The following is a 27,583-nucleotide window of genomic DNA, read 5'->3' on the forward strand; positions in this document are numbered from 1 at the left end:
AGCCTTTTAAACTCACCTGAGCTAACAGGTATGTGCGCTGGTTACTCTGCTGCGCTTAAAATTTCTTTTTTGGTTTGCTACAATGCCTTTTCTGAAACGTTGTCTCCTTCTGCTGGAACACTGACTTCTTTCATTTAATGCCTGCAGACTATAAAAGAGAACCCAACCCAAAAAGTTTGGTTGATTAGTCTGTGGCATTCTGTTAAACTGTTGCTTATGGCGGTCTCTGTGAGCTTCTCAGCGACATTCAGCCAGCCAGGTATCCTGCCTGCAGTAGATGGAATGTGGCAATGGAACGCTGGCTGCGCGTGTCATAATAGGCTCTGAGCCTTTATATACCTGTGCACAGCAGCAGCCACCTTCAGTCTGCTGCTGGACAGCCAGCAGCAGCAGCAGCAGGAGAGGTATGTAATCAGGAGCCCTCCTGCTAAGGGTAGACAGCTGCTCGTTCCACCCCACCCCCCGCCTTAATTGGTTCTCCTCCCTTCCAACGGTGTTGAGGCGGGTGGGAACAGCAGGGGGTGAAGGTGCTGTGTTTAAAGAGGTGGAGTTATGCAGATCTAAAACGCGTGGATTGCAGCAGCAGCAAGCCGAAAAGTGCAGGCATGTAAGGGATCTAGAGGTTGACAACATGTCTTCTTAACGGGAGTCCAGGAGCTCATCTCCACAAATGGACTTTTCAGGATCCTTGGGTGGCTCCGTAGTTTGAAACCAATTCTGGTTATCGCTTCTCGGCCTTTTGGCTAAGATCAAGTGTAGTATCTGTTCTTATCAGTTTAATATCTGATACGTCCCCTATCTGGGGACCATATATTAAATGGATTTTTAGAACAGGGAGATGGAAAAAGAGCTTGCTCTGTCCACTCCACGCATTGACCTGGTATTGCAGTATCTCCAGGACCGGTGCACCCCTTCTTTAATGCAGTTTCTAAAATCAGAAAGAATTGAATTCAATGTTTTTTGTTCATTTTGCTTGTTTGTCGGATTTTGGGATGGACTCTTTGGCTTTGCTTTTCTTCTCCTCATTGGATTTTTCATGTTCAAAGTTGCAGAAGCCAGATTACAAGCTCATTTTGGTTCAACTTCAGCAACTGTGCATTGCATTGCCATGTAATGTGATGCAATGCTATCTTTCTAGCTCTCCCTTTTTACTTCCTTTTGGATAAACAGACATATTAGGCAAGCATTTTGGAGCTTTCACCTAAATAACTACAGGTGGTGAGATAAGCTGCACAATATAATTGACCTTTCAGTATATTGTTGCACACACACCATCTATTTAGCAAATGCCCTTGTTATCAACAGCAGCCTTTTAAACTCACCTGAGCTAACAGGTATGTGCGCTGGTTACTCTGCTGCGCTTAAAATTTCTTTTTTGGTTTGCTACAATGCCTTTTCTGAAACGTTGTCTCCTTCTGCTGGAACACTGACTTCTTTCATTTAATGCCTGCAGACTATAAAAGAGAACCCAACCCAAAAAGTTTGGTTGATTAGTCTGTGGCATTCTGTTAAACTGTTGCTTATGGCGGTCTCTGTGAGCTTCTCAGCGACATTCAGCCAGCCAGGTATCCTGCCTGCAGTAGATGGAATGTGGCAATGGAACGCTGGCTGCGCGTGTCATAATAGGCTCTGAGCCTTTATATACCTGTGCACAGCAGCAGCCACCTTCAGTCTGCTGCTGGACAGCCAGCAGCAGCAGCAGCAGGAGAGGTATGTAATCAGGAGCCCTCCTGCTAAGGGTAGACAGCTGCTCGTTCCACCCCACCCCCCGCCTTAATTGGTTCTCCTCCCTTCCAACGGTGTTGAGGCGGGTGGGAACAGCAGGGGGTGAAGGTGCTGTGTTTAAAGAGGTGGAGTTATGCAGATCTAAAACGCGTGGATTGCAGCAGCAGCAAGCCGAAAAGTGCAGGCATGTAAGGGATCTAGAGGTTGACAACATGTCTTCTTAACGGGAGTCCAGGAGCTCATCTCCACAAATGGACTTTTCAGGATCCTTGGGTGGCTCCGTAGTTTGAAACCAATTCTGGTTATCGCTTCTCGGCCTTTTGGCTAAGATCAAGTGTAGTATCTGTTCTTAAAAGAACACAAGAGCTACGATCTACACTTGACGAGAGCGATCGAACTCGGAAGGAGAAGAGCTTCGGAGCCCAGCTGACATCGGAGAAGGAAGGCGGATATCGGTGGGAGGAAGAAGCTCTAAAGAATCCAGAAGAAGACGAAGACTCGGAGAAGAATCGGGCTGTCCTGTGGAATCTTAGAGGAAGAAAATCATCGAGACAAAGACCTTTCGGGGAATTTGTCCAGAACACGACAGGAGAAGAATCTGCATAGCTCCACCCATTCCGGGAAAAGTTCCAGATCCAGCTCCAAGAAGTAACTGCAGGAGGAAAGCCATGGCAAGCGCTGCGAGGAAGGCCGAAAAGAAGAGCCTGGAGCAGGGGACAGCCAGGAGGGCCCAGCCAGGAGCCGATTCTGACCCCAAGGACTCTGCCTCCACGACTGGCCAGCAGAAGGGACCCCAGAAGCCCCGCCACGAAGCTCCAGCCCTGGAGTCATGGATGCGGCAGACGGTGGCCCTGAAGCTGAAGGAAGTGGATGGGAGGGTGCCGGACATGTCCTCGGACGTGTTCTGCCAGAAGATGCTGCTGGATCGAGGCTTCTCCAGGTCGGACACCCTCAGCATCCAGACCTTCTTGACGGGGATCTTCTTCGTCACCTTCGCCACTGTGAACACCTGCAGGAGGTTCTGGGAAATGGTAAGCGCAAAAGGACCAGATAATTCTTTCTCTGCCTTTACAGGTAGCTGCCCTATCCAGAGGGACGAAAGGAGGATCACGGTCTCCATGCGCAACCCGCACACCCCAGGCCAAGACATCTGTACCTTCCTGAGACGCTTCTGTTTGGTTGTGAAGGAACCTTCTCACATCCTGAATGGACTCGGCTTCTGGACAGGTAAGTGGTCGGTGACCGTTAGACTTCACAGGGACCTGGCGTACTCAGACGGACTTCGGCACCTGCCCCCGACATTCTCCCTGGGCAACTCCTACGGCCTCATCTATTACCCGGACATGCCGCGGAACTGCAGGAGATGCGGCAAGAACGGCCACGAGATGAAGGACTGCAAGGAGGATGCCTGCAGGATTTGTCGAGTGACGGGACACAGCTCGAAGGACTGCCCGAAGAAGACGTCCTGCAACCTGTGTGGGCTGGCGGCTCATCTGTACAAGGATTGCCCCAAGCGTGAGAGATCCTGGGCATCGGTGGTTGCGACGACCCCAGCTACGGAGGACAAGGCCCCGATGACCAGGCCTGTGAAGGTCAAGGACGCGACGACCAAGGCCCCAGCGGCCAAGGCCGAGACGACCAAGGCCAAAGCGGTCAAGGAGTCGGTGGCCAAAGCCCCAGCGACGGTCCCAGCAGCTCCGAAGCAGAAGAAAAAGTCAAAGGAGGGTAAGAGTTCTGTCACCCCTCTCTCGATCCCTCCCCCTGCCACCCCCGTCCAATCCCCCCCACCCCGGCCACCCCTGCTGAGGATTCCACTTCCTCTTCCTCCTTCCCCTACTCCTCAGCAGATGTCCTTTCCCCTGCCCCGGCAGCCACTCTCCCTCCCCAGACCATGGTAGCGGTGGAATTAACCTTTCCTCCACCCGCCGCTATCTATTCCGAGGAGGATTTTCCCCTTCTTGTCTCCCCAGTTCCAACCCGGGGAAAGAGGAAGGTGGAGGACAGCCCTGCTACTGAATCCTCCAAAAAGAAGATTCTGGATTTCGTAGGCGAAAAGGAGGATACCCTCCCTGAGCCAGAAGAGATGGAGCACATGGTTGAGACCCTGGTGGCCGAGCCAGAAGAGGAGGAACTGGTGGTCGCCGAGATCGAGGCCGCGCTGCTTGACCAGATGGAGGAAGAGGGCCTGCTGGTGATCCCGTCACCAGCAGTCAACACCGACGAGGGACCACCCGACCGGAGTGGTAACTAAGGTGTATTGCCTGCGCTAACTTTTTCTTTTTTCCCTACATGATGGCTAATATTAACTTATTTTCCATTAATGTCAGGAGCATCAAGGACAAGTTCAGACGTCAGACTATTTATGCCTTCCTTACTTCCCAGTTGTGTGATGTTTATATGTTGCAGGAATGTTCCCTTCCCTCCTCTAGGTCCTTCAAACATCTGGCCAGGGAGTGGTCCCACGGTCCATCCTACTGGTCCGGTGGGGGTGACTGCAAGTCTGCGGGGGTCGCAATTCTGATCAGGGGGGGCGCATTCACGCTTGAGTCCGTCCAGGAGCTCATCTGCGGCAGGGCTCTTGTTGTAGATGGCAACTGGGCGGGAGAACCTGTCAGGTTCATCAACGTGTATGCGTCCCCACTGAAGAATGAGCGTTTGGAGCTTTTCCAGACCCTGCGGCTTCAGCTTGCCACCACCAGGACCTTAGTGATGGCCGGGGATTTCAACTGCCCCATCGAGGAGGATGGTCGTAGTTCTGGCACATCTGCCAAGTTGGACATCACGTCCAAGCTGCTCATCGAGATGGTAACCGAGGCCTCTCTTCAGGACGTGGTGGGCTCCATGGGGAGAGGCTCCACGAACTATTCGTGGAGCCGACCCGATGGCTCACTCCGCTCCAGGATTGACTTTGTGTTCACCTCTCGGGCAGTCAGGCAGAGTAGGCACTCGATGGTCTCCTGCTTCTTCTCCGACCACAGAGCCATTCACTTACAAGGTGTCCTCGGCGACGGTTTTCCGTCCGACCCCGGCTCCTGGAAGCTGAATTGTGCTCTGCTGGCTCAGGATGAAGTCGTGGAGGAGCTGAGAGCAGCCTACGCAATGTGGCAGTCCTACAAGGGTAGCTTCCAAACAGTCTCTGATTGGTGGGAATATGTTAAACTTGAGTTTCGCTGTTTCTTTCAGGCCAAGGGTCGACAACAGGCATGTGAGAAGAGGAGGGACTTCAGAGGGCTGCAGCGCGAGCTGCGGTCGCTGCAGGACCTTCTTCACTGCGGCTGGGACGTGAGGGAGGAGCTGGAGGAGACCAAGAAGAGCCTGAAAAGGCACTTTGAGGAGGAGTCCAAGCGAATCGTCTTCCGTTCCAAAGTGGAGAATCTGGAGAAGGGTGAGAAATGTAACTCATTCTTTTTCAGGAAACTTCATGCCGGTCACACGCCCCTGAACGAGCTGCGAGACGAGAGCGGAAACATGCGACGTGGGAAGGAGGACGTGATGAGGGTCGTCAGCGACTTCTACAGCGAACTCTACTCCCACAAGACTACCGACCCCGACGCTGCTGATAAGTTCCTGTCAGGTATCACTAACCATCTTGATCCTGCAGGCACGGCAGCCTTGGACAAACCTCTGATGGTGGGCGAATTGCTCTCTGCCGCTAAATCCTTTAGGACCGGCAGGACCCCGGGCAGTGATGGTCTTCCAGCGGAGCTCTATGTAGCGCTGGGAGACCTCATCTGTCCGGACCTGTTGGACCTGTACGAGGAGATGGTGGTGGAGGGTAGAATGCCTCCATCTTTGAGGGAAGGAATGGTCACGATCCTGTACAAGCGGAAGGGAGAGAGGTGCGACCTGAGGAATTGGCGTCCCATCACTCTGCTCAACGTGGACTACAAGATCCTGGCCAAGACGATGGCGACACGACTTAAGACGGTCATCGGACGGATCATCCACCCGGACCAGACCTGCGGCATCCCTGGACGTCGCATCGCAGACAGCCTCGCTCTCGTGCGGGACACGGTCGAGTACATCAAGGTCCGCCGCGCACACGCGGCCCTGGTCTCCTTGGATCAGGAGAAGGCCTTCGACCGGGTTTCCCACGAGTTCATGGGCCGAGCTCTGCACCGGTTAGGTTTGGGTAACATGTTTTGTTCGTATGTCCGTCTGATGTATTTTGATATCCACAGCTCGGTGTTGGTGAACGGCTGGAAGACTGACCCCTTCCCTGTCCTCTCTGGGGTCAGACAAGGCTGCCCTCTATCACCTCTTCTTTTTGTTTGTGTTATAGAACTCTTCGCAGAGGCTATCCGGCAGAATGGAGAGATCAGAGGGATCACCGCACCGGGTCCGGGACGACACGAGGTCAAGTGCTCGCTCTACATGGACGACGTCACCGTCTTCTGCGCTGATCGTGGTTCAGTCGACGCCCTCGTCCAGACGTTTGAGAGGTTCGGCCGGGCTTCAGGGGCCAAAGTCAACTGCAGGAAGTCGGAAGCCATGCTCTTCGGGGATTGGCAGCCGGCCTCCTCTGCCCCCTTCCCCTTCAACATTCAACCGGATTTCCTCAAGGTGCTGGGAGTCTGGTTCGGGAAGGAAGGAGCGGCCCTCAAGTCCTGGCAAGAACGCTTGGCCAAGGTGAAGCAACGGATCGGACTCTGGAGCCTCAGACACCTCACTTGTGAGGGTAAGGCACTCGTCCTGCGTAATGAGGTCCTGCCCGTCTTGCAGTACACGGCGCAGGCCTGGCCCCCACACGTCACTGTGTGCAGGGCCATTACCAAGACAGTGTTTCACTTTGTCTGGGGATCCAAGATGGACAGAGTCAGGCGGGCCGTCATGTACAAGGAGCCTCGCAAGGGTGGGAAGGGCGTTCCAGATATCCCCACCCTCCTGCGATCCTCTTTTGTGTGTGATTGTGTCCGCCGGACTTTGCAAGTCAAGAATGGCTCCGCGGGCAGGTCCATGTCTCACTTCTTCCTGCTTCCTCTTTGGAGGCGACTCGGCTGGGACAAGTGGGACAGCTCCTTCCCCTACAACTGGACGACGCCATGGTTCTACGGAGACGTCGTTCGATTTGTGGGGGAGCATCAACTGGAGGGACTCAAGCCCGACTTATGGAAGCCCAAAACTATCCACAAGCTAATCAGAGCCAAGGATGACGTGGATAACATCACAGGACTTCACCAGGACACGCTGGAGACTGTGTGGACAAATGTGTCGTCTGACAGGCTGACCAACGGGCACAAGGACTTGTCGTGGATGGCGATTCAGGGCGGACTGCCCGTCCAGTCATTCATGCATGCCCGGAACCTGTGCAAGACCCGGTACTGCCCAAGGTGCCCCTTCGTGGAGGAAACATCTTTGCACACTTTTTGGGACTGCGGATTTGCACAGCGCCTATTGACTGCACTTGAGGACGACCTGAGGAACTCTGTCCCCAGGGCGAGCCTATCGCACCATTCTGTGCTTTATGGACTATTCCCTGGGGTTCATACCGTCGGAGCCATCCAGGAGGCTTGGCGCCTTATGAACTGCTTCAAGGATGCCGTTTGGGTCGCCAGGAACCGGCTCATCTTGAGGAGGGAGAGGATGTCCATCCAGGTCTGCCGCAGGCTGATCCACAGCCTGCTCAGAGACTATTCCATCATGGACGGTCCGGAGGACGAGGATGAGGACTAAACCCCTCCTCCCCCTCTCCCCTTATGTGTCTTGTCTTTCAATAAAGCTTCGGGCCTGTGATTTTCCCCTCCCCATCCCCTTTTTCCCAATCCCTATCCCTTATCACGGTTCGTCGTACTGTATTGATTGACATGCTTTTTCTTTCAGATTGAGTGTTTTGTGTAGCATAGGGGTGCGATGTGTCTAGTTAGTGCGTCGTATCCTCATGCTATGTAAATATGATGTAGAATTCTGTGTGTACTGGGCTGCGGCACTGTACACTGTCTGTTAACTTATTTTTTGTGCTAATAAAAGATATATTCAATCAAAAAATCTGTTCTTATCAGTTTAATATCTGATACGTCCCCTATCTGGGGACCATATATTAAATGGATTTTTAGAACAGGGAGATGGAAAAAGAGCTTGCTCTGTCCACTCCACGCATTGACCTGGTATTGCAGTATCTCCAGGACCGGTGCACCCCTTCTTTAATGCAGTTTCTAAAATCAGAAAGAATTGAATTCAATGTTTTTTGTTCATTTTGCTTGTTTGTCGGATTTTGGGATGGACTCTTTGGCTTTGCTTTTCTTCTCCTCATTGGATTTTTCATGTTCAAAGTTGCAGAAGCCAGATTACAAGCTCATTTTGGTTCAACTTCAGCAACTGTGCATTGCATTGCCATGTAATGTGATGCAATGCTATCTTTCTAGCTCTCCCTTTTTACTTCCTTTTGGATAAACAGACATATTAGGCAAGCATTTTGGAGCTTTCACCTAAATAACTACAGGTGGTGAGATAAGCTGCACAATATAATTGACCTTTCAGTATATTGTTGCACACACACCATCTATTTAGCAAATGCCCTTGTTATCAACAGCAGCCTTTTAAACTCACCTGAGCTAACAGGTATGTGCGCTGGTTACTCTGCTGCGCTTAAAATTTCTTTTTTGGTTTGCTACAATGCCTTTTCTGAAACGTTGTCTCCTTCTGCTGGAACACTGACTTCTTTCATTTAATGCCTGCAGACTATAAAAGAGAACCCAACCCAAAAAGTTTGGTTGATTAGTCTGTGGCATTCTGTTAAACTGTTGCTTATGGCGGTCTCTGTGAGCTTCTCAGCGACATTCAGCCAGCCAGGTATCCTGCCTGCAGTAGATGGAATGTGGCAATGGAACGCTGGCTGCGCGTGTCATAATAGGCTCTGAGCCTTTATATACCTGTGCACAGCAGCAGCCACCTTCAGTCTGCTGCTGGACAGCCAGCAGCAGCAGCAGCAGGAGAGGTATGTAATCAGGAGCCCTCCTGCTAAGGGTAGACAGCTGCTCGTTCCACCCCACCCCCCGCCTTAATTGGTTCTCCTCCCTTCCAACGGTGTTGAGGCGGGTGGGAACAGCAGGGGGTGAAGGTGCTGTGTTTAAAGAGGTGGAGTTATGCAGATCTAAAACGCGTGGATTGCAGCAGCAGCAAGCCGAAAAGTGCAGGCATGTAAGGGATCTAGAGGTTGACAACATGTCTTCTTAACGGGAGTCCAGGAGCTCATCTCCACAAATGGACTTTTCAGGATCCTTGGGTGGCTCCGTAGTTTGAAACCAATTCTGGTTATCGCTTCTCGGCCTTTTGGCTAAGATCAAGTGTAGTATCTGTTCTTATCAGTTTAATATCTGATACGTCCCCTATCTGGGGACCATATATTAAATGGATTTTTAGAACAGGGAGATGGAAAAAGAGCTTGCTCTGTCCACTCCACGCATTGACCTGGTATTGCAGTATTTCCAGGACCGGTGCACCCCTTCTTTAATGCAGTTTCTAAAATCAGAAAGAATTGAATTCAATGTTTTTTGTTCATTTTGCTTGTTTGTCGGATTTTGGGATGGACTCTTTGGCTTTGCTTTTCTTCTCCTCATTGGATTTTTCATGTTCAAAGTTGCAGAAGCCAGATTACAAGCTCATTTTGGTTCAACTTCAGCAACTGTGCATTGCATTGCCATGTAATGTGATGCAATGCTATCTTTCTAGCTCTCCCTTTTTACTTCCTTTTGGATAAACAGACATATTAGGCAAGCATTTTGGAGCTTTCACCTAAATAACTACAGGTGGTAAGATAAGCTGCACAATATAATTGACCTTTCAGTATATTGTTGCACACACACCATCTATTTAGCAAATGCCCTTGTTATCAACAGCAGCCTTTTAAACTCACCTGAGCTAACAGGTATGTGCGCTGGTTACTCTGCTGCGCTTAAAATTTCTTTTTTGGTTTGCTACAATGCCTTTTCTGAAACGTTGTCTCCTTCTGCTGGAACACTGACTTCTTTCATTTAATGCCTGCAGACTATAAAAGAGAACCCAACCCAAAAAGTTTGGTTGATTAGTCTGTGGCATTCTGTTAAACTGTTGCTTATGGCGGTCTCTGTGAGCTTCTCAGCGACATTCAGCCAGCCAGGTATCCTGCCTGCAGTAGATGGAATGTGGCAATGGAACGCTGGCTGCGCGTGTCATAATAGGCTCTGAGCCTTTATATACCTGTGCACAGCAGCAGCCACCTTCAGTCTGCTGCTGGACAGCCAGCAGCAGCAGCAGCAGGAGAGGTATGTAATCAGGAGCCCTCCTGCTAAGGGTAGACAGCTGCTCGTTCCACCCCACCCCCCGCCTTAATTGGTTCTCCTCCCTTCCAACGGTGTTGAGGCGGGTGGGAACAGCAGGGGGTGAAGGTGCTGTGTTTAAAGAGGTGGAGTTATGCAGATCTAAAACGCGTGGATTGCAGCAGCAGCAAGCCGAAAAGTGCAGGCATGTAAGGGATCTAGAGGTTGACAACATGTCTTCTTAACGGGAGTCCAGGAGCTCATCTCCACAAATGGACTTTTCAGGATCCTTGGGTGGCTCCGTAGTTTGAAACCAATTCTGGTTATCGCTTCTCGGCCTTTTGGCTAAGATCAAGTGTAGTATCTGTTCTTATCAGTTTAATATCTGATACGTCCCCTATCTGGGGACCATATATTAAATGGATTTTTAGAACAGGGAGATGGAAAAAGAGCTTGCTCTGTCCACTCCACGCATTGACCTGGTATTGCAGTATCTCCAGGACCGGTGCACCCCTTCTTTAATGCAGTTTCTAAAATCAGAAAGAATTGAATTCAATGTTTTTTGTTCATTTTGCTTGTTTGTCGGATTTTGGGATGGACTCTTTGGCTTTGCTTTTCTTCTCCTCATTGGATTTTTCATGTTCAAAGTTGCAGAAGCCAGATTACAAGCTCATTTTGGTTCAACTTCAGCAACTGTGCATTGCATTGCCATGTAATGTGATGCAATGCTATCTTTCTAGCTCTCCCTTTTTACTTCCTTTTGGATAAACAGACATATTAGGCAAGCATTTTGGAGCTTTCACCTAAATAACTACAGGTGGTGAGATAAGCTGCACAATATAATTGACCTTTCAGTATATTGTTGCACACACACCATCTATTTAGCAAATGCCCTTGTTATCAACAGCAGCCTTTTAAACTCACCTGAGCTAACAGGTATGTGCGCTGGTTACTCTGCTGCGCTTAAAATTTCTTTTTTGGTTTGCTACAATGCCTTTTCTGAAACGTTGTCTCCTTCTGCTGGAACACTGACTTCTTTCATTTAATGCCTGCAGACTATAAAAGAGAACCCAACCCAAAAAGTTTGGTTGATTAGTCTGTGGCATTCTGTTAAACTGTTGCTTATGGCGGTCTCTGTGAGCTTCTCAGCGACATTCAGCCAGCCAGGTATCCTGCCTGCAGTAGATGGAATGTGGCAATGGAACGCTGGCTGCGCGTGTCATAATAGGCTCTGAGCCTTTATATACCTGTGCACAGCAGCAGCCACCTTCAGTCTGCTGCTGGACAGCCAGCAGCAGCAGCAGCAGGAGAGGTATGTAATCAGGAGCCCTCCTGCTAAGGGTAGACAGCTGCTCGTTCCACCCCACCCCCCGCCTTAATTGGTTCTCCTCCCTTCCAACGGTGTTGAGGCGGGTGGGAACAGCAGGGGGTGAAGGTGCTGTGTTTAAAGAGGTGGAGTTATGCAGATCTAAAACGCGTGGATTGCAGCAGCAGCAAGCCGAAAAGTGCAGGCATGTAAGGGATCTAGAGGTTGACAACATGTCTTCTTAACGGGAGTCCAGGAGCTCATCTCCACAAATGGACTTTTCAGGATCCTTGGGTGGCTCCGTAGTTTGAAACCAGTTCTGGTTATCGCTTCTCGGCCTTTTGGCTAAGATCAAGTGTAGTATCTGTTCTTATCAGTTTAATATCTGATACGTCCCCTATCTGGGGACCATATATTAAATGGATTTTTAGAACAGGGAGATGGAAAAAGAGCTTGCTCTGTCCACTCCACGCATTGACCTGGTATTGCAGTATCTCCAGGACCGGTGCACCCCTTCTTTAATGCAGTTTCTAAAATCAGAAAGAATTGAATTCAATGTTTTTTGTTCATTTTGCTTGTTTGTCGGATTTTGGGATGGACTCTTTGGCTTTGCTTTTCTTCTCCTCATTGGATTTTTCATGTTCAAAGTTGCAGAAGCCAGATTACAAGCTCATTTTGGTTCAACTTCAGCAACTGTGCATTGCATTGCCATGTAATGTGATGCAATGCTATCTTTCTAGCTCTCCCTTTTTACTTCCTTTTGGATAAACAGACATATTAGGCAAGCATTTTGGAGCTTTCACCTAAATAACTACAGGTGGTGAGATAAGCTGCACAATATAATTGACCTTTCAGTATATTGTTGCACACACACCATCTATTTAGCAAATGCCCTTGTTATCAACAGCAGCCTTTTAAACTCACCTGAGCTAACAGGTATGTGCGCTGGTTACTCTGCTGCGCTTAAAATTTCTTTTTTGGTTTGCTACAATGCCTTTTCTGAAACGTTGTCTCCTTCTGCTGGAACACTGACTTCTTTCATTTAATGCCTGCAGACTATAAAAGAGAACCCAACCCAAAAAGTTTGGTTGATTAGTCTGTGGCATTCTGTTAAACTGTTGCTTATGGCGGTCTCTGTGAGCTTCTCAGCGACATTCAGCCAGCCAGGTATCCTGCCTGCAGTAGATGGAATGTGGCAATGGAACGCTGGCTGCGCGTGTCATAATAGTTTCTGAGCCTTTATATACCTGTGCACAGCAGCAGCCACCTTCAGTCTGCTGCTGGACAGCCAGCAGCAGCAGCAGCAGGAGAGGTATGTAATCAGGAGCCCTCCTGCTAAGGGTAGACAGCTGCTCGTTCCACCCCACCCCCCGCCTTAATTGGTTCTCCTCCCTTCCAACGGTGTTGAGGCGGGTGGGAACAGCAGGGGGTGAAGGTGCTGTGTTTAAAGAGGTGGAGTTATGCAGATCTAAAACGCGTGGATTGCAGCAGCAGCAAGCCGAAAAGTGCAGGCATGTAAGGGATCTAGAGGTTGACAACATGTCTTCTTAACGGGAGTCCAGGAGCTCATCTCCACAAATGGACTTTTCAGGATCCTTGGGTGGCTCCGTAGTTTGAAACCAGTTCTGGTTATCGCTTCTCGGCCTTTTGGCTAAGATCAAGTGTAGTATCTGTTCTTATCAGTTTAATATCTGATACGTCCCCTATCTGGGGACCATATATTAAATGGATTTTTAGAACAGGGAGATGGAAAAAGAGCTTGCTCTGTCCACTCCACGCATTGACCTGGTATTGCAGTATCTCCAGGACCGGTGCACCCCTTCTTTAATGCAGTTTCTAAAATCAGAAAGAATTGAATTCAATGTTTTTTGTTCATTTTGCTTGTTTGTCGGATTTTGGGATGGACTCTTTGGCTTTGCTTTTCTTCTCCTCATTGGATTTTTCATGTTCAAAGTTGCAGAAGCCAGATTACAAGCTCATTTTGGTTCAACTTCAGCAACTGTGCATTGCATTGCCATGTAATGTGATGCAATGCTATCTTTCTAGCTCTCCCTTTTTACTTCCTTTTGGATAAACAGACATATTAGGCAAGCATTTTGGAGCTTTCACCTAAATAACTACAGGTGGTGAGATAAGCTGCACAATATAATTGACCTTTCAGTATATTGTTGCACACACACCATCTATTTAGCAAATGCCCTTGTTATCAACAGCAGCCTTTTAAACTCACCTGAGCTAACAGGTATGTGCGCTGGTTACTCTGCTGCGCTTAAAATTTCTTTTTTGGTTTGCTACAATGCCTTTTCTGAAACGTTGTCTCCTTCTGCTGGAACACTGACTTCTTTCATTTAATGCCTGCAGACTATAAAAGAGAACCCAACCCAAAAAGTTTGGTTGATTAGTCTGTGGCATTCTGTTAAACTGTTGCTTATGGCGGTCTCTGTGAGCTTCTCAGCGACATTCAGCCAGCCAGGTATCCTGCCTGCAGTAGATGGAATGTGGCAATGGAACGCTGGCTGCGCGTGTCATAATAGGCTCTGAGCCTTTATATACCTGTGCACAGCAGCAGCCACCTTCAGTCTGCTGCTGGACAGCCAGCAGCAGCAGCAGCAGGAGAGGTATGTAATCAGGAGCCCTCCTGCTAAGGGTAGACAGCTGCTCGTTCCACCCCACCCCCCGCCTTAATTGGTTCTCCTCCCTTCCAACGGTGTTGAGGCGGGTGGGAACAGCAGGGGGTGAAGGTGCTGTGTTTAAAGAGGTGGAGTTATGCAGATCTAAAACGCGTGGATTGCAGCAGCAGCAAGCCGAAAAGTGCAGGCATGTAAGGGATCTAGAGGTTGACAACATGTCTTCTTAACGGGAGTCCAGGAGCTCATCTCCACAAATGGACTTTTCAGGATCCTTGGGTGGCTCCGTAGTTTGAAACCAATTCTGGTTATCGCTTCTCGGCCTTTTGGCTAAGATCAAGTGTAGTATCTGTTCTTATCAGTTTAATATCTGATACGTCCCCTATCTGGGGACCATATATTAAATGGATTTTTAGAACAGGGAGATGGAAAAAGAGCTTGCTCTGTCCACTCCACGCATTGACCTGGTATTGCAGTATCTCCAGGACCGGTGCACCCCTTCTTTAATGCAGTTTCTAAAATCAGAAAGAATTGAATTCAATGTTTTTTGTTCATTTTGCTTGTTTGTCGGATTTTGGGATGGACTCTTTGGCTTTGCTTTTCTTCTCCTCATTGGATTTTTCATGTTCAAAGTTGCAGAAGCCAGATTACAAGCTCATTTTGGTTCAACTTCAGCAACTGTGCATTGCATTGCCATGTAATGTGATGCAATGCTATCTTTCTAGCTCTCCCTTTTTACTTCCTTTTGGATAAACAGACATATTAGGCAAGCATTTTGGAGCTTTCACCTAAATAACTACAGGTGGTGAGATAAGCTGCACAATATAATTGACCTTTCAGTATATTGTTGCACACACACCATCTATTTAGCAAATGCCCTTGTTATCAACAGCAGCCTTTTAAACTCACCTGAGCTAACAGGTATGTGCGCTGGTTACTCTGCTGCGCTTAAAATTTCTTTTTTGGTTTGCTACAATGCCTTTTCTGAAACGTTGTCTCCTTCTGCTGGAACACTGACTTCTTTCATTTAATGCCTGCAGACTATAAAAGAGAACCCAACCCAAAAAGTTTGGTTGATTAGTCTGTGGCATTCTGTTAAACTGTTGCTTATGGCGGTCTCTGTGAGCTTCTCAGCGACATTCAGCCAGCCAGGTATCCTGCCTGCAGTAGATGGAATGTGGCAATGGAACGCTGGCTGCGCGTGTCATAATAGGCTCTGAGCCTTTATATACCTGTGCACAGCAGCAGCCACCTTCAGTCTGCTGCTGGACAGCCAGCAGCAGCAGCAGCAGGAGAGGTATGTAATCAGGAGCCCTCCTGCTAAGGGTAGACAGCTGCTCGTTCCACCCCACCCCCCGCCTTAATTGGTTCTCCTCCCTTCCAACGGTGTTGAGGCGGGTGGGAACAGCAGGGGGTGAAGGTGCTGTGTTTAAAGAGGTGGAGTTATGCAGATCTAAAACGCGTGGATTGCAGCAGCAGCAAGCCGAAAAGTGCAGGCATGTAAGGGATCTAGAGGTTGACAACATGTCTTCTTAACGGGAGTCCAGGAGCTCATCTCCACAAATGGACTTTTCAGGATCCTTGGGTGGCTCCGTAGTTTGAAACCAATTCTGGTTATCGCTTCTCGGCCTTTTGGCTAAGATCAAGTGTAGTATCTGTTCTTATCAGTTTAATATCTGATACGTCCCCTATCTGGGGACCATATATTAAATGGATTTTTAGAACAGGGAGATGGAAAAAGAGCTTGCTCTGTCCACTCCACGCATTGACCTGGTATTGCAGTATCTCCAGGACCGGTGCACCCCTTCTTTAATGCAGTTTCTAAAATCAGAAAGAATTGAATTCAATGTTTTTTGTTCATTTTGCTTGTTTGTCGGATTTTGGGATGGACTCTTTGGCTTTGCTTTTCTTCTCCTCATTGGATTTTTCATGTTCAAAGTTGCAGAAGCCAGATTACAAGCTCATTTTGGTTCAACTTCAGCAACTGTGCATTGCATTGCCATGTAATGTGATGCAATGCTATCTTTCTAGCTCTCCCTTTTTACTTCCTTTTGGATAAACAGACATATTAGGCAAGCATTTTGGAGCTTTCACCTAAATAACTACAGGTGGTGAGATAAGCTGCACAATATAATTGACCTTTCAGTATATTGTTGCACACACACCATCTATTTAGCAAATGCCCTTGTTATCAACAGCAGCCTTTTAAACTCACCTGAGCTAACAGGTATGTGCGCTGGTTACTCTGCTGCGCTTAAAATTTCTTTTTTGGTTTGCTACAATGCCTTTTCTGAAACGTTGTCTCCTTCTGCTGGAACACTGACTTCTTTCATTTAATGCCTGCAGACTATAAAAGAGAACCCAACCCAAAAAGTTTGGTTGATTAGTCTGTGGCATTCTGTTAAACTGTTGCTTATGGCGGTCTCTGTGAGCTTCTCAGCGACATTCAGCCAGCCAGGTATCCTGCCTGCAGTAGATGGAATGTGGCAATGGAACGCTGGCTGCGCGTGTCATAATAGGCTCTGAGCCTTTATATACCTGTGCACAGCAGCAGCCACCTTCAGTCTGCTGCTGGACAGTCAGCAGCAGCAGCAGCAGGAGAGGTATGTAATCAGGAGCCCTCCTGCTAAGGGTAGACAGCTGCTCGTTCCACCCCACCCCCCGCCTTAATTGGTTCTCCTCCCTTCCAACGGTGTTGAGGCGGGTGGGAACAGCAGGGGGTGAAGGTGCTGTGTTTAAAGAGGTGGAGTTATGCAGATCTAAAACGCGTGGATTGCAGCAGCAGCAAGCCGAAAAGTGCAGGCATGTAAGGGATCTAGAGGTTGACAACATGTCTTCTTAACGGGAGTCCAGGAGCTCATCTCCACAAATGGACTTTTCAGGATCCTTGGGTGGCTCCGTAGTTTGAAACCAATTCTGGTTATCGCTTCTCGGCCTTTTGGCTAAGATCAAGTGTAGTATCTTTCGAAAAGGCGGTTTTGGATGTTGGCCGCCCTAGTAGATTGATACATTATGCACACTGGGGTTTAGGCGCTTGTTAGTACGCCAGGTGGCTAATATAGTCATCTGGTGGAAAGCATGGCCCCCCAGGATCGACGCCATTGGGCCGGGAAAGATCGAAAGCCCGAAGTGTGAAGTGCCCCAGGAGTGGTGACCCTGGGGTGCCTTAACTCACTGGGATTGGGAACCCCACTTGAATTTATGGCACATTTGCACAAGCACTTCAAATTTTCTTTCTTCGCACACACCCTTATTCCGGGCCTTCTGGCCTTAGGATGGGGAATTTTTCAATTCCCGGTCGAAGGTCCGGGCAGTATTATACTGTGAAACCTTCACTATTTATTTAATTTCTTTGTCACTGTGTGTCCACTTATTCACGTGTGTCACGTCCTACTAGGATTTTGTCGGGATGCGGTTCCCTTATGGGTTCCTCTCTTGGCAGGTCTAGGGGGGGAGTGTGTGGCCATCAGGTTCCGCTCCCCCCTGAACCCCCCTGGCTCTCCTCTTTCGGGAGGAGAGCGTTGTTGGCTCCCCTCTTCCGGGAGGGGAGCACAGTCTTTGGCTCCCAGTGCCTTGCTCGGGTGAGAACTCGGGCAGGTGCTGGGGGTAAGATTGGGTCGCCTCTGGCTTCGGCTGGAGGTGGCTTTTTGTCCCTGTTCCTCGCTGTGGCCTTTTGGCTCGGAGGGATGGGGAATGGTTTGGGGGACCCTTCTCCTTTTGGAGAGGGTTTCAAGAAGACCAGCATCCAATGCACTTTTTTTGTGGCACTTGTCACTTTTTTAAGCGCACTCGGGTTTTGTACACGAATTCGGGCTTTCGAAAAAAAAAAAAAAAAAAAAAAAAAAAAAATCTGTTCTTATCAGTTTAATATCTGATACGTCCCCTATCTGGGGACCATATATTAAATGGATTTTTAGAACAGGGAGATGGAAAAAGAGCTTGCTCTGTCCACTCCACGCATTGACCTGGTATTGCAGTATCTCCAGGACCGGTGCACCCCTTCTTTAATGCAGTTTCTAAAATCAGAAAGAATTGAATTCAATGTTTTTTGTTCATTTTGCTTGTTTGTCGGATTTTGGGATGGACTCTTTGGCTTTGCTTTTCTTCTCCTCATTGGATTTTTCATGTTCAAAGTTGCAGAAGCCAGATTACAAGCTCATTTTGGTTCAACTTCAGCAACTGTGCATTGCATTGCCATGTAATGTGATGCAATGCTATCTTTCTAGCTCTCCCTTTTTACTTCCTTTTGGATAAACAGACATATTAGGCAAGCATTTTGGAGCTTTCACCTAAATAACTACAGGTGGTGAGATAAGCTGCACAATATAATTGACCTTTCAGTATATTGTTGCACACACACCATCTATTTAGCAAATGCCCTTGTTATCAACAGCAGCCTTTTAAACTCACCTGAGCTAACAGGTATGTGCGCTGGTTACTCTGCTGCGCTTAAAATTTCTTTTTTGGTTTGCTACAATGCCTTTTCTGAAACGTTGTCTCCTTCTGCTGGAACACTGACTTCTTTCATTTAATGCCTGCAGACTATAAAAGAGAACCCAACCCAAAAAGTTTGGTTGATTAGTCTGTGGCATTCTGTTAAACTGTTGCTTATGGCGGTCTCTGTGAGCTTCTCAGCGACATTCAGCCAGCCAGGTATCCTGCCTGCAGTAGATGGAATGTGGCAATGGAACGCTGGCTGCGCGTGTCATAATAGGCTCTGAGCCTTTATATACCTGTGCACAGCAGCAGCCACCTTCAGTCTGCTGCTGGACAGCCAGCAGCAGCAGCAGCAGGAGAGGTATGTAATCAGGAGCCCTCCTGCTAAGGGTAGACAGCTGCTCGTTCCACCCCACCCCCCGCCTTAATTGGTTCTCCTCCCTTCCAACGGTGTTGAGGCGGGTGGGAACAGCAGGGGGTGAAGGTGCTGTGTTTAAAGAGGTGGAGTTATGCAGATCTAAAACGCGTGGATTGCAGCAGCAGCAAGCCGAAAAGTGCAGGCATGTAAGGGATCTAGAGGTTGACAACATGTCTTCTTAACGGGAGTCCAGGAGCTCATCTCCACAAATGGACTTTTCAGGATCCTTGGGTGGCTCCGTAGTTTGAAACCAATTCTGGTTATCGCTTCTCGGCCTTTTGGCTAAGATCAAGTGTAGTATCTGTTCTTATCAGTTTAATATCTGATACGTCCCCTATCTGGGGACCATATATTAAATGGATTTTTAGAACAGGGAGATGGAAAAAGAGCTTGCTCTGTCCACTCCACGCATTGACCTGGTATTGCAGTATCTCCAGGACCGGTGCACCCCTTCTTTAATGCAGTTTCTAAAATCAGAAAGAATTGAATTCAATGTTTTTTGTTCATTTTGCTTGTTTGTCGGATTTTGGGATGGACTCTTTGGCTTTGCTTTTCTTCTCCTCATTGGATTTTTCATGTTCAAAGTTGCAGAAGCCAGATTACAAGCTCATTTTGGTTCAACTTCAGCAACTGTGCATTGCATTGCCATGTAATGTGATGCAATGCTATCTTTCTAGCTCTCCCTTTTTACTTCCTTTTGGATAAACAGACATATTAGGCAAGCATTTTGGAGCTTTCACCTAAATAACTACAGGTGGTGAGATAAGCTGCACAATATAATTGACCTTTCAGTATATTGTTGCACACACACCATCTATTTAGCAAATGCCCTTGTTATCAACAGCAGCCTTTTAAACTCACCTGAGCTAACAGGTATGTGCGCTGGTTACTCTGCTGCGCTTAAAATTTCTTTTTTGGTTTGCTACAATGCCTTTTCTGAAACGTTGTCTCCTTCTGCTGGAACACTGACTTCTTTCATTTAATGCCTGCAGACTATAAAAGAGAACCCAACCCAAAAAGTTTGGTTGATTAGTCTGTGGCATTCTGTTAAACTGTTGCTTATGGCGGTCTCTGTGAGCTTCTCAGCGACATTCAGCCAGCCAGGTATCCTGCCTGCAGTAGATGGAATGTGGCAATGGAACGCTGGCTGCGCGTGTCATAATAGGCTCTGAGCCTTTATATACCTGTGCACAGCAGCAGCCACCTTCAGTCTGCTGCTGGACAGCCAGCAGCAGCAGCAGCAGCAGGAGAGGTATGTAATCAGGAGCCCTCCTGCTAAGGGTAGACAGCTGCTCGTTCCACCCCACCCCCCGCCTTAATTGGTTCTCCTCCCTTCCAACGGTGTTGAGGCGGGTGGGAACAGCAGGGGGTGAAGGTGCTGTGTTTAAAGAGGTGGAGTTATGCAGATCTAAAACGCGTGGATTGCAGCAGCAGCAAGCCGAAAAGTGCAGGCATGTAAGGGATCTAGAGGTTGACAACATGTCTTCTTAACGGGAGTCCAGGAGCTCATCTCCACAAATGGACTTTTCAGGATCCTTGGGTGGCTCCGTAGTTTGAAACCAATTCTGGTTATCGCTTCTCGGCCTTTTGGCTAAGATCAAGTGTAGTATCTGTTCTTATCAGTTTAATATCTGATACGTCCCCTATCTGGGGACCATATATTAAATGGATTTTTAGAACAGGGAGATGGAAAAAGAGCTTGCTCTGTCCACTCCACGCATTGACCTGGTATTGCAGTATCTCCAGGACCGGTGCACCCCTTCTTTAATGCAGTTTCTAAAATCAGAAAGAATTGAATTCAATGTTTTTTGTTCATTTTGCTTGTTTGTCGGATTTTGGGATGGACTCTTTGGCTTTGCTTTTCTTCTCCTCATTGGATTTTTCATGTTCAAAGTTGCAGAAGCCAGATTACAAGCTCATTTTGGTTCAACTTCAGCAACTGTGCATTGCATTGCCATGTAATGTGATGCAATGCTATCTTTCTAGCTCTCCCTTTTCACTTCCTTTTGGATAAACAGACATATTAGGCAAGCATTTTGGAGCTTTCACCTAAATAACTACAGGTGGTGAGATAAGCTGCACAATATAATTGACCTTTCAGTATATTGTTGCACACACACCATCTATTTAGCAAATGCCCTTGTTATCAACAGCAGCCTTTTAAACTCACCTGAGCTAACAGGTATGTGCGCTGGTTACTCTGCTGCGCTTAAAATTTCTTTTTTGGTTTGCTACAATGCCTTTTCTGAAACGTTGTCTCCTTCTGCTGGAACACTGACTTCTTTCATTTAATGCCTGCAGAGTATAAAAGAGAACCCAACCCAAAAAGTTTGGTTGATTAGTCTGTGGCATTCTGTTAAACTGTTGCTTATGGCGGTCTCTGTGAGCTTCTCAGCGACATTCAGCCAGCCAGGTATCCTGCCTGCAGTAGATGGAATGTGGCAATGGAACGCTGGCTGCGCGTGTCATAATAGGCTCTGAGCCTTTATATACCTGTGCACAGCAGCAGCCACCTTCAGTCTGCTGCTGGACAGCCAGCAGCAGCAGCAGCAGGAGAGGTATGTAATCAGGAGCCCTCCTGCTAAGGGTAGACAGCTGCTCGTTCCACCCCACCCCCCGCCTTAATTGGTTCTCCTCCCTTCCAACGGTGTTGAGGCGGGTGGGAACAGCAGGGGGTGAAGGTGCTGTGTTTAAAGAGGTGGAGTTATGCAGATCTAAAACGCGTGGATTGCAGCAGCAGCAAGCCGAAAAGTGCAGGCATGTAAGGGATCTAGAGGTTGACAACATGTCTTCTTAACGGGAGTCCAGGAGCTCATCTCCACAAATGGACTTTTCAGGATCCTTGGGTGGCTCCGTAGTTTGAAACCAATTCTGGTTATCGCTTCTCGGCCTTTTGGCTAAGATCAAGTGTAGTATCTGTTCTTATCAGTTTAATATCTGATACGTCCCCTATCTGGGGACCATATATTAAATGGATTTTTAGAACAGGGAGATGGAAAAAGAGCTTGCTCTGTCCACTCCATGCATTGACCTGGTATTGCAGTATCTCCAGGACCGGTGCACCCCTTCTTTAATGCAGTTTCTAAAATCAGAAAGAATTGAATTCAATGTTTTTTGTTCATTTTGCTTGTTTGTCGGATTTTGGGATGGACTCTTTGGCTTTGCTTTTCTTCTCCTCATTGGATTTTTCATGTTCAAAGTTGCAGAAGCCAGATTACAAGCTCATTTTGGTTCAACTTCAGCAACTGTGCATTGCATTGCCATGTAATGTGATGCAATGCTATCTTTCTAGCTCTCCCTTTTTACTTCCTTTTGGATAAACAGACATATTAGGCAAGCATTTTGGAGCTTTCACCTAAATAACTACAGGTGGTGAGATAAGCTGCACAATATAATTGACCTTTCAGTATATTGTTGCACACACACCATCTAATTAGCAAATGCCCTTGTTATCAACAGCAGCCTTTTAAACTCACCTGAGCTAACAGGTATGTGCGCTGGTTACTCTGCTGCGCTTAAAATTTCTTTTTTGGTTTGCTACAATGCCTTTTCTGAAACGTTGTCTCCTTCTGCTGGAACACTGACTTCTTTCATTTAATGCCTGCAGACTATAAAAGAGAACCCAACCCAAAAAGTTTGGTTGATTAGTCTGTGGCATTCTGTTAAACTGTTGCTTATGGCGGTCTCTGTGAGCTTCTCAGCGACATTCAGCCAGCCAGGTATCCTGCCTGCAGTAGATGGAATGTGGCAATGGAACGCTGGCTGCGCGTGTCATAATAGGCTCTGAGCCTTTATATACCTGTGCACAGCAGCAGCCACCTTCAGTCTGCTGCTGGACAGCCAGCAGCAGCAGCAGCAGGAGAGGTATGTAATCAGGAGCCCTCCTGCTAAGGGTAGACAGCTGCTCGTTCCACCCCACCCCCCGCCTTAATTGGTTCTCCTCCCTTCCAACGGTGTTGAGGCGGGTGGGAACAGCAGGGGGTGAAGGTGCTGTGTTTAAAGAGGTGGAGTTATGCAGATCTAAAACGCGTGGATTGCAGCAGCAGCAAGCCGAAAAGTGCAGGCATGTAAGGGATCTAGAGGTTGACAACATGTCTTCTTAACGGGAGTCCAGGAGCTCATCTCCACAAATGGACTTTTCAGGATCCTTGGGTGGCTCCGTAGTTTGAAACCAATTCTGGTTATCGCTTCTCGGCCTTTTGGCTAAGATCAAGTGTAGTATCTGTTCTTATCAGTTTAATATCTGATACGTCCCCTATCTGGGGACCATATATTAAATGGATTTTTAGAACAGGGAGATGGAAAAAGAGCTTGCTCTGTCCACTCCACGCATTGACCTGGTATTGCAGTATCTCCAGGACCGGTGCACCCCTTCTTTAATGCAGTTTCTAAAATCAGAAAGAATTGAATTCAATGTTTTTTGTTCATTTTGCTTGTTTGTCGGATTTTGGGATGGACTCTTTGGCTTTGCTTTTCTTCTCCTCATTGGATTTTTCATGTTCAAAGTTGCAGAAGCCAGATTACAAGCTCATTTTGGTTCAACTTCAGCAACTGTGCATTGCATTGCCATGTAATGTGATGCAATGCTATCTTTCTAGCTCTCCCTTTTTACTTCCTTTTGGATAAACAGACATATTAGGCAAGCATTTTGGAGCTTTCACCTAAATAACTACAGGTGGTGAGATAAGCTGCACAATATAATTGACCTTTCAGTATATTGTTGCACACACACCATCTATTTAGCAAATGCCCTTGTTATCAACAGCAGCCTTTTAAACTCACCTGAGCTAACAGGTATGTGCGCTGGTTACTCTGCTGCGCTTAAAATTTCTTTTTTGGTTTGCTACAATGCCTTTTCTGAAACGTTGTCTCCTTCTGCTGGAACACTGACTTCTTTCATTTAATGCCTGCAGACTATAAAAGAGAACCCAACCCAAAAAGTTTGGTTGATTAGTCTGTGGCATTCTGTTAAACTGTTGCTTATGGCGGTCTCTGTGAGCTTCTCAGCGACATTCAGCCAGCCAGGTATCCTGCCTGCAGTAGATGGAATGTGGCAATGGAACGCTGGCTGCGCGTGTCATAATAGGCTCTGAGCCTTTATATACCTGTGCACAGCAGCAGCCACCTTCAGTCTGCTGCTGGACAGCCAGCAGCAGCAGCAGCAGGAGAGGTATGTAATCAGGAGCCCTCCTGCTAAGGGTAGACAGCTGCTCGTTCCACCCCACCCCCCGCCTTAATTGGTTCTCCTCCCTTCCAACGGTGTTGAGGCGGGTGGGAACAGCAGGGGGTGAAGGTGCTGTGTTTAAAGAGGTGGAGTTATGCAGATCTAAAACGCGTGGATTGCAGCAGCAGCAAGCCGAAAAGTGCAGGCATGTAAGGGATCTAGAGGTTGACAACATGTCTTCTTAACGGGAGTCCAGGAGCTCATCTCCACAAATGGACTTTTCAGGATCCTTGGGTGGCTCCGTAGTTTGAAACCAATTCTGGTTATCGCTTCTCGGCCTTTTGGCTAAGATCAAGTGTAGTATCTGTTCTTATCAGTTTAATATCTGATACGTCCCCTATCTGGGGACCATATATTAAATGGATTTTTAGAACAGGGAGATGGAAAAAGAGCTTGCTCTGTCCACTCCACGCATTGACCTGGTATTGCAGTATCTCCAGGACCGGTGCACCCCTTCTTTAATGCAGTTTCTAAAATCAGAAAGAATTGAATTCAATGTTTTTTGTTCATTTTGCTTGTTTGTCGGATTTTGGGGTGGACTCTTTGGCTTTGCTTTTCTTCTCCTCATTGGATTTTTCATGTTCAAAGTTGCAGAAGCCAGATTACAAGCTCATTTTGGTTCAACTTCAGCAACTGTGCATTGCATTGCCATGTAATGTGATGCAATGCTATCTTTCTAGCTCTCCCTTTTTACTTCCTTTTGGATAAACAGACATATTAGGCAAGCATTTTGGAGCTTTCACCTAAATAACTACAGGTGGTGAGATAAGCTGCACAATATAATTGACCTTTCAGTATATTGTTGCACACACACCATCTATTTAGCAAATGCCCTTGTTATCAACAGCAGCCTTTTAAACTCACCTGAGCTAACAGGTATGTGCGCTGGTTACTCTGCTGCGCTTAAAATATCTTTTTTGGTTTGCTACAATGCCTTTTCTGAAACGTTGTCTCCTTCTGCTGGAACACTGACTTCTTTCATTTAATGCCTGCAGACTATAAAAGAGAACCCAACCCAAAAAGTTTGGTTGATTAGTCTGTGGCATTCTGTTAAACTGTTGTTTATGGCGGTCTCTGTGAGCTTCTCAGCGACATTCAGCCAGCCAGGTATCCTGCCTGCAGTAGATGGAATGTGGCAATGGAACGCTGGCTGCGCGTGTTATAATAGGCTCTGAGCCTTTATATACCTGTGCACAGCAGCAGCCACCTTCAGTCTGCTGCTGGACAGCCAGCAGCAGCAGCAGCAGGAGAGGTATGTAATCAGGAGCCCTCCTGCTAAGGGTAGACAGCTGCTCGTTCCACCCCACCCCCCGCCTTAATTGGTTCTCCTCCCTTCCAACGGTGTTGAGGCGGGTGGGAACAGCAGGGGGTGAAGGTGCTGTGTTTAAAGAGGTGGAGTTATGCAGATCTAAAACGCGTGGATTGCAGCAGCAGCAAGCCGAAAAGTGCAGGCATGTAAGGGATCTAGAGGTTGACAACATGTCTTCTTAACGGGAGTCCAGGAGCTCATCCCCACAAATGGACTTTTCAGGATCCTTGGGTGGCTCCGTAGTTTGAAACCAATTCTGGTTATCGCTTCTCGGCCTTTTGGCTAAGATCAAGTGTAGTATCTGTTCTTATCAGTTTAATATCTGATACGTCCCCTATCTGGGGACCATATATTAAATGGATTTTTAGAACAGGGAGATGGAAAAAGAGCTTGCTCTGTCCACTCCACGCATTGACCTGGTATTGCAGTATCTCCAGGACCGGTGCACCCCTTCTTTAATGCAGTTTCTAAAATCAGAAAGAATTGAATTCAATGTTTTTTGTTCATTTTGCTTGTTTGTCGGATTTTGGGATGGACTCTTTGGCTTTGCTTTTCTTCTCCTCATTGGATTTTTCATGTTCAAAGTTGCAGAAGCCAGATTACAAGCTCATTTTGGTTCAACTTCAGCAACTGTGCATTGCATTGCCATGTAATGTGATGCAATGCTATCTTTCTAGCTCTCCCTTTTTACTTCCTTTTGGATAAACAGACATATTAGGCAAGCATTTTGGAGCTTTCACCTAAATAACTACAGGTGGTGAGATAAGCTGCACAATATAATTGACCTTTCAGTATATTGTTGCACACACACCATCTATTTAGCAAATGCCCTTGTTATCAACAGCAGCCTTTTAAACTCACCTGAGCTAACAGGTATGTGCGCTGGTTACTCTGCTGCGCTTAAAATTTCTTTTTTGGTTTGCTACAATGCCTTTTCTGAAACGTTGTCTCCTTCTGCTGGAACACTGACTTCTTTCATTTAATGCCTGCAGACTATAAAAGAGAACCCAACCCAAAAAGTTTGGTTGATTAGTCTGTGGCATTCTGTTAAACTGTTGCTTATGGCGGTCTCTGTGAGCTTCTCAGCGACATTCAGCCAGCCAGGTATCCTGCCTGCAGTAGATGGAATGTGGCAATGGAACGCTGGCTGCGCGTGTCATAATAGGCTCTGAGCCTTTATATACCTGTGCACAGCAGCAGCCACCTTCAGTCTGCTGCTGGACAGCCAGCAGCAGCAGCAGCAGGAGAGGTATGTAATCAGGAGCCCTCCTGCTAAGGGTAGACAGCTGCTCGTTCCACCCCACCCCCCGCCTTAATTGGTTCTCCTCCCTTCCAACGGTGTTGAGGCGGGTGGGAACAGCAGGGGGTGAAGGTGCTGTGTTTAAAGAGGTGGAGTTATGCAGATCTAAAACGCGTGGATTGCAGCAGCAGCAAGCCGAAAAGTGCAGGCATGTAAGGGATCTAGAGGTTGACAACATGTCTTCTTAACGGGAGTCCAGGAGCTCATCTCCACAAATGGACTTTTCAGGATCCTTGGGTGGCTCCGTAGTTTGAAACCAATTCTGGTTATCGCTTCTCGGCCTTTTGGCTAAGATCAAGTGTAGTATCTGTTCTTATCAGTTTAATATCTGATACGTCCCCTATCTGGGGACCATATATTAAATGGATTTTTAGAACAGGGAGATGGAAAAAGAGCTTGCTCTGTCCACTCCACGCATTGACCTGGTATTGCAGTATCTCCAGGACCGGTGCACCCCTTCTTTAATGCAGTTTCTAAAATCAGAAAGAATTGAATTCAATGTTTTTTGTTCATTTTGCTTGTTTGTCGGATTTTGGGATGGACTCTTTGGCTTTGCTTTTCTTCTCCTCATTGGATTTTTCATGTTCAAAGTTGCAGAAGCCAGATTACAAGCTCATTTTGGTTCAACTTCAGCAACTGTGCATTGCATTGCCATGTAATGTGATGCAATGCTATCTTTCTAGCTCTCCCTTTTTACTTCCTTTTGGATAAACAGACATATTAGGCAAGCATTTTGGAGCTTTCACCTAAATAACTACAGGTGGTGAGATAAGCTGCACAATATAATTGACCTTTCAGTATATTGTTGCACACACACCATCTATTTAGCAAATGCCCTTGTTATCAACAGCAGCCTTTTAAACTCACCTGAGCTAACAGGTATGTGCGCTGGTTACTCTGCTGCGCTTAAAATTTCTTTTTTGGTTTGCTACAATGCCTTTTCTGAAACGTTGTCTCCTTCTGCTGGAACACTGACTTCTTTCATTTAATGCCTGCAGACTAT

At 47.4% G+C, this 27,583-nt stretch overlaps 16 non-coding genes and 2 pseudogenes across 16 annotated transcripts; all 18 read left to right on the forward strand.

Annotated features, from left to right (window-relative positions):
- Positions 1-723: 723 nt before the first annotated feature.
- On the forward strand, positions 724-914 carry LOC141176841 (U2 spliceosomal RNA). The gene has a single exon (XR_012253491.1). It is a non-coding gene; the product is annotated as a U2 spliceosomal RNA (small nuclear RNA).
- Positions 915-2,029: 1,115 nt separating this feature from the next.
- On the forward strand, positions 2,030-2,107 carry LOC141178051 (U2 spliceosomal RNA; annotated as a pseudogene).
- Positions 2,108-7,670: 5,563 nt separating this feature from the next.
- On the forward strand, positions 7,671-7,863 carry LOC141177696 (U2 spliceosomal RNA). Its single transcript, XR_012254267.1, has one exon. It is a non-coding gene; the product is annotated as a U2 spliceosomal RNA (small nuclear RNA).
- A 1,115-nt stretch (positions 7,864-8,978) lies between these two features.
- On the forward strand, positions 8,979-9,169 carry LOC141177312 (U2 spliceosomal RNA). Its single transcript, XR_012253919.1, has one exon. It is a non-coding gene; the product is annotated as a U2 spliceosomal RNA (small nuclear RNA).
- A 1,115-nt stretch (positions 9,170-10,284) lies between these two features.
- LOC141176842 (U2 spliceosomal RNA) lies at positions 10,285-10,475 on the forward strand. The gene has a single exon (XR_012253492.1). It is a non-coding gene; the product is annotated as a U2 spliceosomal RNA (small nuclear RNA).
- Positions 10,476-11,590: 1,115 nt separating this feature from the next.
- On the forward strand, positions 11,591-11,781 carry LOC141176843 (U2 spliceosomal RNA). Its single transcript, XR_012253493.1, has one exon. It is a non-coding gene; the product is annotated as a U2 spliceosomal RNA (small nuclear RNA).
- A 1,115-nt stretch (positions 11,782-12,896) lies between these two features.
- On the forward strand, positions 12,897-13,087 carry LOC141176844 (U2 spliceosomal RNA). The gene has a single exon (XR_012253494.1). It is a non-coding gene; the product is annotated as a U2 spliceosomal RNA (small nuclear RNA).
- A 1,115-nt stretch (positions 13,088-14,202) lies between these two features.
- Positions 14,203-14,393, forward strand: LOC141176845 (U2 spliceosomal RNA). The gene has a single exon (XR_012253495.1). It is a non-coding gene; the product is annotated as a U2 spliceosomal RNA (small nuclear RNA).
- Positions 14,394-15,508: 1,115 nt separating this feature from the next.
- On the forward strand, positions 15,509-15,699 carry LOC141176847 (U2 spliceosomal RNA). Its single transcript, XR_012253497.1, has one exon. It is a non-coding gene; the product is annotated as a U2 spliceosomal RNA (small nuclear RNA).
- A 1,115-nt stretch (positions 15,700-16,814) lies between these two features.
- On the forward strand, positions 16,815-16,906 carry LOC141178156 (U2 spliceosomal RNA; annotated as a pseudogene).
- Positions 16,907-17,699: 793 nt separating this feature from the next.
- Positions 17,700-17,894, forward strand: LOC141177958 (U2 spliceosomal RNA). The gene has a single exon (XR_012254449.1). It is a non-coding gene; the product is annotated as a U2 spliceosomal RNA (small nuclear RNA).
- A 1,115-nt stretch (positions 17,895-19,009) lies between these two features.
- Positions 19,010-19,200, forward strand: LOC141176848 (U2 spliceosomal RNA). Its single transcript, XR_012253498.1, has one exon. It is a non-coding gene; the product is annotated as a U2 spliceosomal RNA (small nuclear RNA).
- A 1,118-nt stretch (positions 19,201-20,318) lies between these two features.
- LOC141176849 (U2 spliceosomal RNA) lies at positions 20,319-20,509 on the forward strand. The gene has a single exon (XR_012253499.1). It is a non-coding gene; the product is annotated as a U2 spliceosomal RNA (small nuclear RNA).
- Positions 20,510-21,624: 1,115 nt separating this feature from the next.
- On the forward strand, positions 21,625-21,815 carry LOC141177341 (U2 spliceosomal RNA). The gene has a single exon (XR_012253944.1). It is a non-coding gene; the product is annotated as a U2 spliceosomal RNA (small nuclear RNA).
- A 1,115-nt stretch (positions 21,816-22,930) lies between these two features.
- LOC141176851 (U2 spliceosomal RNA) lies at positions 22,931-23,121 on the forward strand. The gene has a single exon (XR_012253500.1). It is a non-coding gene; the product is annotated as a U2 spliceosomal RNA (small nuclear RNA).
- Positions 23,122-24,236: 1,115 nt separating this feature from the next.
- Positions 24,237-24,427, forward strand: LOC141176852 (U2 spliceosomal RNA). Its single transcript, XR_012253501.1, has one exon. It is a non-coding gene; the product is annotated as a U2 spliceosomal RNA (small nuclear RNA).
- Positions 24,428-25,542: 1,115 nt separating this feature from the next.
- On the forward strand, positions 25,543-25,733 carry LOC141176853 (U2 spliceosomal RNA). Its single transcript, XR_012253502.1, has one exon. It is a non-coding gene; the product is annotated as a U2 spliceosomal RNA (small nuclear RNA).
- A 1,115-nt stretch (positions 25,734-26,848) lies between these two features.
- On the forward strand, positions 26,849-27,039 carry LOC141176854 (U2 spliceosomal RNA). The gene has a single exon (XR_012253503.1). It is a non-coding gene; the product is annotated as a U2 spliceosomal RNA (small nuclear RNA).
- The last annotated feature ends 544 nt before the right edge of the window (positions 27,040-27,583 follow it).

The sequence above is a fragment of the Phyllobates terribilis genome, unplaced genomic scaffold (genome assembly GCF_046119375.1).
Source record: "Phyllobates terribilis strain yellow unplaced genomic scaffold, ASM4611937v1 Scaffold_27__1_contigs__length_16484149, whole genome shotgun sequence".
NCBI classification, from domain to species: domain Eukaryota; kingdom Metazoa; phylum Chordata; class Amphibia; order Anura; family Dendrobatidae; genus Phyllobates; species Phyllobates terribilis.